At 45.0% G+C, this 9,147-nt stretch overlaps 1 long non-coding RNA gene across 1 annotated transcript; it reads right to left on the bottom strand.

The window, feature by feature from the left end:
- Window positions 1-292: 292 nt before the first annotated feature.
- Window positions 293-1,596, bottom strand: LOC123115455 (uncharacterized). The gene is made up of 3 exons (XR_006456618.1): window positions 1,115-1,596; window positions 605-670; window positions 293-365 (listed from the first exon to the last, which is right to left on the bottom strand). It is a non-coding gene; the product is annotated as an uncharacterized lncRNA (long non-coding RNA).
- Window positions 1,597-9,147: the final 7,551 nt, after the last annotated feature.

Raw genomic sequence — 9,147 nt, 5'->3', positions numbered from 1 at the left:
AATCTCTGATGAACAATTTGACACAACACCGCAGCAATGTTGAAAACTAATGCAATAGCAGCGCGCTAGAATTCCATGTACGCTCAAACATTAGCTGATGGTTCTAGGAAAAGCTTAGCCAATAGCAGGACAACTACATACACAGCTGACATGACTTATAGCAGCTTTTAATAAGGTATACAAACCATCTAGGACCTAAACATCCCGAATCAACGGGTTTCATGTGGCAGACATACATGTCGTCAAAAACCCAAATGACGGCTAATTAAGTGACCTGGACAAACAGAAGTGAAGTCTAGTCGCCATCCTTGCACTCCAAACCAACAGTCTGACACAAAATAAGACCCCATAATGCAGATTAAAGCCTGCATAATAGATGAATGATGAACCGCTGTTGTTAGATGCAATACAATAAAATCATATAAATTTTCGGTAACTAGTAGAAATTATATGGTCAAAAATTGAATGTACAGTTTGGCTCAAATGCTTCAGTTCAGAAATGTGCAGAATTGCACAAACCTTTTTAAATAATTTAACCAAGTACCCATGTGATTTCACTTCAAGAGACGACATAATACTGGGACCAATTGTTGGGAGCATTCACCTTAAATTAAGAAGAACTGTAAGTTTTTTTATGTACAAAGGAGCACTGCAGTATGAAGATGCTAATCTGCAATCAATCATGAAGGAAGTAAGAAATGAATGCCGAGGTGAATGACCAGAAATATAGAAGATAGTTATTAATGTACAAGGAATAAATCTATATTATGGGGAAATAGGTAGTAGCATTTCCAAAGTGAGTTTATAAGAATATTTCAATCAATAATATGCTGCTGCTTTGTTTTATCTGTATGATACAAGAGACATCAATTAAGCAAGGTAAGAAACAAATACTTCTTTTTTTCTAAGATTAGCAACTAGAATATCATCAAAGGATCAATAAGTCTAAGTGCTTATAAGGATTATAATGGGCAGAATATATCTTGGTTGCAGCAGCATTAAGGACTGTAAGCTCAAGTAAAAAGAATCACAAAGCATATAGTAGCATGAAACAAACACCAAAGTCACATTGCAATGCAAAATGCAAAAAGGAAAAGACTGAGAGCAAGATTACCGCATTAAATTGTTGGTACAGACAAGGATGCTGGGAAACCAGCATACAGGTGCTCTTCGTAAGTCTTGTCCGCAATCCCACAGAACCGCTCAAGCTCGAGAGTCTGAAGATTCAATGAAAAACAAACCGTTTCTTTACCCTCTGCCGAAGGTGATGTCAAGAGCAGGTCTTTTGGAATACCTTGCAGGAGCAGGTATCCCCCAGCAACACCCGCAATTCTATAGTGCCGATACGATAAAGGCAAGGAGATCATCGCCTTTGCTTGCCACAACTTTGCGCGGTCCCCATCATTTCGCAGTATGCCATACCAAAGGTGAAATACTACACCACCTTGTTTCTCATCAAAATCGTCGAAGATAGTAAACATCCCAAGTCTTCCTTTAGCTCCCTCCACAAAGGTCATCTCATACTCTTCGGGCCAGGGCTCAATGGGTAGGTTGACAACAGAGAACTCCATCCTGTCTGTGTCGAGCATGAGCAATTTGTTCCACGGGAAAAATGCCCGACAAAAGGATCGACGGCAATAGTAGCGCCTTGAGGCCCAATATATCTCTGATTCAGAATCAAATGCAACAGTACGCCATTGTCCGGCACCTCGAGAGAAGACGAAGAGAACCAGCTTGGTTTTGCATCGCGCCAAGCACATCACTCTGAAGAATACACCGTCGTCCTCATCCTCGGCAGGAGGCGCAAGGAAGTAATCCGCATCCGTGATATCTGGCTCATGGACTAATGCAGTTAGGTCGTCAGGGAAGACAGGCAGCACAAGGTAGAGACGGAACAATGGGTCGCAGACGGCGAAGTCTCTTAGCAATTTGCTGCCGCCCCAAGGGTAGATGCTTCCGGCGGGGACGCCAGCGAGGAGGACGCGGCCGTCACGAGCGTCGGTTATACCCCACCGCTCGTGGGATGGGAGGAAGGAGCACCAGAAGTCGGCCCCGGCGTCGGCGTAGGCGCGGGCGGCAGCAGCGGAGGGGTGGGGAGGTTGGGCAGGTATGAACGGGAGGTCGAGGATACCAAGGAGGGGCGGCGGTGGAGAGCATGGAAACAGCTGCGGGAGGCGTGGCCGGCGACCACGCGGCGGAAGGGGACGCAGGCCATGAAGGCGCGGGCGAGGTCTGCGGCCGTGGGGAGCCGGAGGTAGATCTCCTCGAGGAGCTCGTCGAGGATTGGCTGCTCCGGCGGCGCGGCCTGTTGGAGCAGTGACTGCTCCGGCGGACGCATTGAGGGTGGAGGACTGAGATTGGGGATTTGGGGTTTGAGGGATGGCTTCGGCGCTTCCGGAATTAATGCCTGACTAGGAAATGAGCTAGTGCTATCCTGTTTTTTTTTCTATCCATATTAAATGATTGAAAAATGTTTCACTATCATTTTCTTCTTTTTACCTAGGCCACAAATGGTCAAATTATTTTAGGAAAATTTACATGGATATAAGTTTCTAAAAATACATATGCGCATGATTCTTTGTGAAAATTTCAAAGATTACAAATACGTTGTTTGGTATAGGTTTTCTAAAGTGAATTCTTCTGTGTCCAGGTTCCAATATTTATCTTCTGAAATTATTCTATTCTTTTGCGGTTAATAATTAAGGTAAGAAACTCCAATAGAATTATCGTGTTTTTGTTATTTTCTAAGGACAATAGGATTTTTTTTTCTTTTTTGAAAGGGAGGACTCTCCGGACTCTGCATCTGAATAATGCATACGACCACATTTATAAATAAAGGAGGTTCAACAAAGTCTTAAAGTCTAGAAACAATAAAAATGGCAAGCTCACAAAGAGCCACAACGCCAAAAACAAAAGGCCCAAAAGCCACAACCGGCTGGCATAACAAAGATAGGTAAACTAATCTCCTATCATATCACATGACCGCCATCCAAACCAGTTGAAGATATCCCGCGCTACCATCTCTCACCGGACAGATCCAGTAACCAAACACTCCCTGGTCTCCGTCGGAGTGAGTAAGGACCACATACGGATCAGCGCAGTAGGTCAGAATAAAACCTGCAAAAAATGAATAGTTATTGTTCTGTTAAAAGCCAAATCATTTCTACAGTTCCAAATTGCCCACAACAACGCACATACTCCTACACGAATGTGTCTAGCTGTTTCGGACTCTATCCCAACAAGCCACGTTCCAAATAACGTACTGACCGAATTCGGAGGAGTAATGTTAAAGGCAATTTGTACGGTGTGTCACAAAACTCTCGCCAACGGGCACTCAAAGAAGAGGTTCTTAATATTCTGGTCCCGATCACAGAAACTACACCTAGTAGATCTTGTCCAGTTGCGCTTAACCAAGTTATCCTTTGTTAAAATGACTTGTTTATGTACAAACCACATAAACACTTTAATCTTCAAAGGAGTTTTACTTTCCAAACATGTTTGGATCTACGAATAACACTTGAGTTAATAACATCGATATACATCGACTTAACTGTGAATTCTCCAGACCAAGTAAGTTTCCAACACAACTGATCGGGCTGATGAGCTAGCTGAACCTCCATCAGTCTACTCACCAAATGAAGCCATGCTTCCTACCAGTCACCAATAAGCACCCTCCAAAACTGAATATTAAGGGGAATGGACTGCATAATCGTTGCAACTAGAGCATCACGTCGTTGAACAATACGATACAGGGACGGATACTGGAGCGCCAACGGCGTGTCATCAAGCCAAGTATCCTCCCAGACACGAGTATTGCTATCATTACCAACAATAAACTTTGTTCTATTAAAGAAGACTGCCTTAACTCTCATAAGCCCCTTCCAAAACGGCGAATCAGTTGGTCTCATTGTCGCCTGGGACAAAGTCTTGGACTGCATATACTTATTACGGAGAATCTGCGCCCACGTTGCCTCAGTCTCAACTGATAACTTATACAACCACTTACTGAGAAGGCATCTGTTCTTGACTTCAAGATTCTCAATACCAAGACCCCCTTGGTCCTTTGGCCAACAGATGATATCCCATTTGGCGAGTCGGTACTTTCTCTTTAGTGCATCACTCTGCCAGAAAAATCTGGATTGGTAGAAGTCCAGCCTTTTCCTAATCCCAACTGGAACTTCAAAGAAAGATAAGAGGAACATCGGCATACTCGTGAGCACCAAATTAATAAGAATCAATCGGCCTCCATAAGACATAAGTTTGCCCTTCCAGCAACTCAGTTTCTTCTCAAACCTATCCTCGATGCACTTCCATTCTCTGTTTGTTAGCTTACGCTGGTGAATGGGTATACCTAGATATGTAAAAGGTAAAGCCCCTATTCACATCCAAACAATTACCTATAAGCCTCTTGTTCCTCCTTGGCTCTACCAAAGCAGAACAACTCGCTTTTATGAAAGTTAATCTTCAATCCGGTCAATTGTTCAAATAAGCATAACACCAGCTTCATATTTCTTGCTTTTGCCATGTCATGCTCCATAAAGATGATTGTATCGTCAGCGTACTGCAGAATGGACACACCACCATCAACTAGATGAGGCACCAAGCCACCCACCTGACCGGCCTCCTTTGCCCTTCCTATGAGAGTTGCCAACATGTCAACTACAATGTTGAACAAAATAGGAGACATTGGATCACCTTGTCTCAGGCCCTTGTGTGTCTGGAAATAATGACCTATATCGTCATTCACTTTAATTCCAACACTCCCTTTTTGCGTGAAGGATCCTACCTGGCGTCGCCAAGCTTCATCAAAACCCTTCATGCGTAAGGCCTGTTGAAGGAAAGGCCATTTGACTTTGTCATACGCTTTCTCGAAATCCACTTTAAAAACAACTCCATCTAGCTTTTTCTTGTGGATCTGATGGAGCATTTCATGAAGGACCACAACCCCGGCCCTTCAAGGATGTTCCTGCTCGGCATGAAAGCAGTTTGGGTAGGCTGCACCACAGCATGCGCAATCTGTGTGAGCCTATTAGTCCCGACCTTGGTAAATTTTTTTGAAACTAACATTAAGAAGACAGATGGGCCTGAATTGCTCAAATCTCACAGCCTCTGTTTTCTTATGGAGAAGGGTTATAGTTCCAAAATTCAGCTGAAAAAGCTGCAGCTGTCCAGAGAAGAGATCATTGAACAAAGGCAATAGATCCCCTTTAATAATATGCTTGCACTTTTTATAGAACTCAGCCGGAAATCCATCCGGGCCTGGAGCCTTGTTATTTTTTATTTGCGATATGGCCTCAAACACCCTTCTTCTTCTTGTTCCTTGACCTCCTCCCTAGATGGGAGAAGGTTTTTCCCTCTGGTCCTTGGCTCCCATGGCTTGGGAGGGGCGAGAGCCCCTCCGAGATTGGATCTATCTCTCTGTTTCTGCATTCTGGAATTCTGCCCTAGCACCGTTTCCTTTATATCTGGAGATCTGTAACTCCGATTGGATCGAAACCTTCGCCCAGATCATTTTCCAAAAATTAGCTTTCTTGTGGACAAAAGGGCATCAACCGCCTTACAGGTGGCCCACGAGAGTGCCAGGCACGCCCAGGGGGGAGGGTGCGCACCTCTGTCTCGTGGCCACCTCGGACAGCGTTTCGCGTTGATTCTTTCTCCGGAAAATCCCAAATATTCCAAAAATATTCTCCGTCCGTTTTTATCCCGTTTGGATTCTGTTTGATATGGGTTTCCTGCGAAACATAAAACATGCAACAAAAAGGAAAGGGCACTAGGCACTGTAACAATATGTTAGTCCCAAAAATAGTATAAAAAGTTGCCAAAAGTATATGAAAGTTGTAGAATATTGGCATGGAACAATGAAAAATTATAGATACGACGGAGACATATCAGCTTCCCCAAGCTTAATTCCTGCTCGTCCTCGAGTAGGTAAATGATAAAAAAGACAATTTTTGATGTGGAATGCTACATGAGCGCAAAGCCATGGATATAGCACTATAGGTGGAATAGAATATGATGGTGGAGGTTTATATGGAGAAGAAAAAAAGGTAGAAAGTTTCACATCGACATTGCTAATCAACGGGCTATGGAGATGCCCATCAATTGATGTCAATGTGAGGAGTAGGGATTGCCATGCAACGGATGCACTAAGAGCTATAAATGTATGAAAGATCAACAAAAGAAACTAAATGGGTGTGCATCCAACTTGCTTGCTCATGAAGACCTAGGACATTTGAGGAAGCCCATCGTTGGAATATACAGGCCAAGCTCTATAATGAAAATTCCCACTAGTATATGAAAGTGACAACATAGGAGACAATCTATATGAAGAACATGGTGCTACTTTGAAGCAGAAGTGTGGAAAAAGGATAGTAACATTGTGTTGGGAAACGTTGCAGAAAATAAAAAAATTCTACACTTCACCAAGATCAATCTATGGAGTCATCTAGCAATGAGAGAGAGAAGTGCATCTACATACCCTTGTAGATCGCTCGGGGAAGCGTTCAAGAGAACGGGGTTGAGGGAGTTGTACTCGTCGTGATCCAAATCACCGAAGATCCTAGTGCTGAACGGACAACACCTCCGCGTTCAACACACGTACGGTTGGCAAGACGTCTCCTCCTTCTTGATCCAGCAAGGGGGAAGGAGAGGTTAATGGAGATCCAGCAGCACAACGGCGTGGTGGTGGAAGTAGCGGTGATCTCGGTAGGGCTTCGCCAAGCTCAGCGAGAGGGAGAGGTGATACGTGGGGAGAGGGAGGCGCCAGGGACTAGGGTGCGGGTGCCCTCCCTCCCCCCTCTATATAGGGGGCCTAGGGGGTGTGCCGGCCCATAGAGATCCCATCTAAAGGGGGGGGCTAGGGGGGGGGACTTGCCCCCCAAGTCAAGTGGGGCGCCCCCCCACCCCTAGGGTTTCCAACCCTAGGCGCAGGGGAAGCCCAAGGGGGGGCGCACCAGCCCACCAGGGGTTGGTTCCCTCCCCTCTTCATCCCACGGGGCCCTCCGGGATAGGTGGCCCCACCCGGTGGACCCCCGGGACCCTGCCGGTGGTCCCGGTACAATACCGGTGACCCCCGAAACTTTCTCGGTGGCCGAAACTGGACTTCCTATATAGAATTCTTCACCTCCGGACCATTCCGGAACTCCTCGTGACGTTCGGGACTCTGAACAACTTTCGGGTTACCGCATACTAATATCTCTACAACCCTAGCGTCACCGAACCTTAAGTGTGTAGACCCTACGGGTTCGGGAATCACGTAGACATGACCGAGACAGCTCTCCGGCCAATAACCAACCGCGGGATCTGGATACCCATGTTGGCTCCCACATGTTCCACGATGATCTCATTGGATGAACCATGATGTCGAGGATTCAAGTAATCCCGTATACAATTCCCTTTGTCAATCGGTACATTACTTGCCCGAGATTCGATCGTCGGTATCCCAATACCTCGTTCGATCTCGTTACCGGCAAGTCACTTTACTCGTACCGTAATGCATGATCCCGTGATCAAACACTTGGTCACATTGAGCTCATTATGATGATGCATTACCGAGTGGGCCCAGAGATACCTCTCCATCATACGGAGTGACAAATCCCAGTCTTGATCCGTGTCAACCCAACAGATACTTTCAGGTATACCCGTAGTATACCTTTATAGTCACCCAGTTACATTGTGACGTTTGGTACACCCAAAGCACTCCTACGGTATCCGGGAGTTACACGATCTCATGGTCTAAGGAAATGATACTTGACATTGGAAAAGCTCTAGCAAACGAACTACACGATCTTGTGCTATGCTTAGGATTGGGTCTTGTCCATCACATCATTCTCCTAATGATGTGATCCCATTATCAAAGACATCCAATGTCCATAGTCAGGAAACCATGACCATCAGTTGATCAACGAGCTAGTCAACTAGAGGCTCACTAGGGACATATTGTGGTCTATGTATTCACACATGTATTACGATTTCCGGATAACACAATTATAGCATGAATAATAGACAATTATCATGAACAAGGAAATATAATAATAATCATTTTATTATTGCCTCTAGGGCATATTTCCAACAGTCTCCCACTTGCACTAGAGTCAGTAATCTAGTTACATTGTGATGAATCGAACACCTATAGAGTTCTGGTGTTGATTATATTTTGCTTGTGGAAGAGGTTTAGTTAATGGATCTGCGACATTCAGATCCGTTTGTACTTTGCAAATATCTATGTCTCCATCTTGAACATTTCCTCGAATGGAGTTGAAGCGACGCTTGATGTGCCTGGTCTTCTTGTGAAACCTGGGCTCCTTGGCAAGGGCAATAGCTCCAGTGTTGTCACAGAAGAGAGTGATCGGCCCCGACGCATTGGGTATGACTCCTAGGTCGGTGATGAACTCCTTCATCCATATTGCTTCATGCGCTGCCTCCGAGGCTGACATGTACTCCGCTTCACATGTAGATCCCGCCACGACGCTTTGCTTGCAACTGCACCAGCTTACTGCCCCACCATTCAAAATATACACGTATCCAGTTTGTGACATGGAGTCATCCAGATCTGTGTTGAAGCTAGCGTCGATGTAACCCTTTACGACGAGCTCTTCGTCACCTCCATAAACGAGAAACATATCTTTAGTCCTTTTCAGGTACTTCAGGATATTCTTTACCGCTGTCCAGTGTTCCATGTCGGGATTACTTTGGTACCTTCCTACCAAACTTATGGCAAGGTTTACATCAGGTCTGGTACACAGCATGGCATACATAATAGACCCTATAGCCGAGGCATAGGGGGTGACACTCATCTTTTCTCTATCTTCTGACGTGGTCGGGCATTGAGCCGAGCTCAATTTCACACCTTGCAACACATGCAAGAACCCCTTCTTGGACTGATCCATAGGGAACTTCTTCAATATCTTGTCAAGGTATGTGCTTTATGAAAGACCTATGAGGCGTCTCGATCTATCCCTATAGATCTTGATGCCTAATATGTAAGCAGCTTTTCCAAGGTCCTTCATTGAAAAACACTTATTCAAGTAGGCCTTAATATTGTCCAAAAGTTCTATATCATTTCCCATCCAAAGTATGTCATCTACATATAATATGAGAAATGCTACGGAGCTCCCACTCACTTTCTTGTAAATACAGGCTTCTCCA

This window comes from Triticum aestivum, chromosome 5B, assembly GCF_018294505.1.
Source record: "Triticum aestivum cultivar Chinese Spring chromosome 5B, IWGSC CS RefSeq v2.1, whole genome shotgun sequence".
NCBI classification, from domain to species: domain Eukaryota; kingdom Viridiplantae; phylum Streptophyta; class Magnoliopsida; order Poales; family Poaceae; genus Triticum; species Triticum aestivum.
Note: the sequence above shows the minus strand (reverse complement) of the source record. Positions and strands in the feature narration are given on the sequence as shown.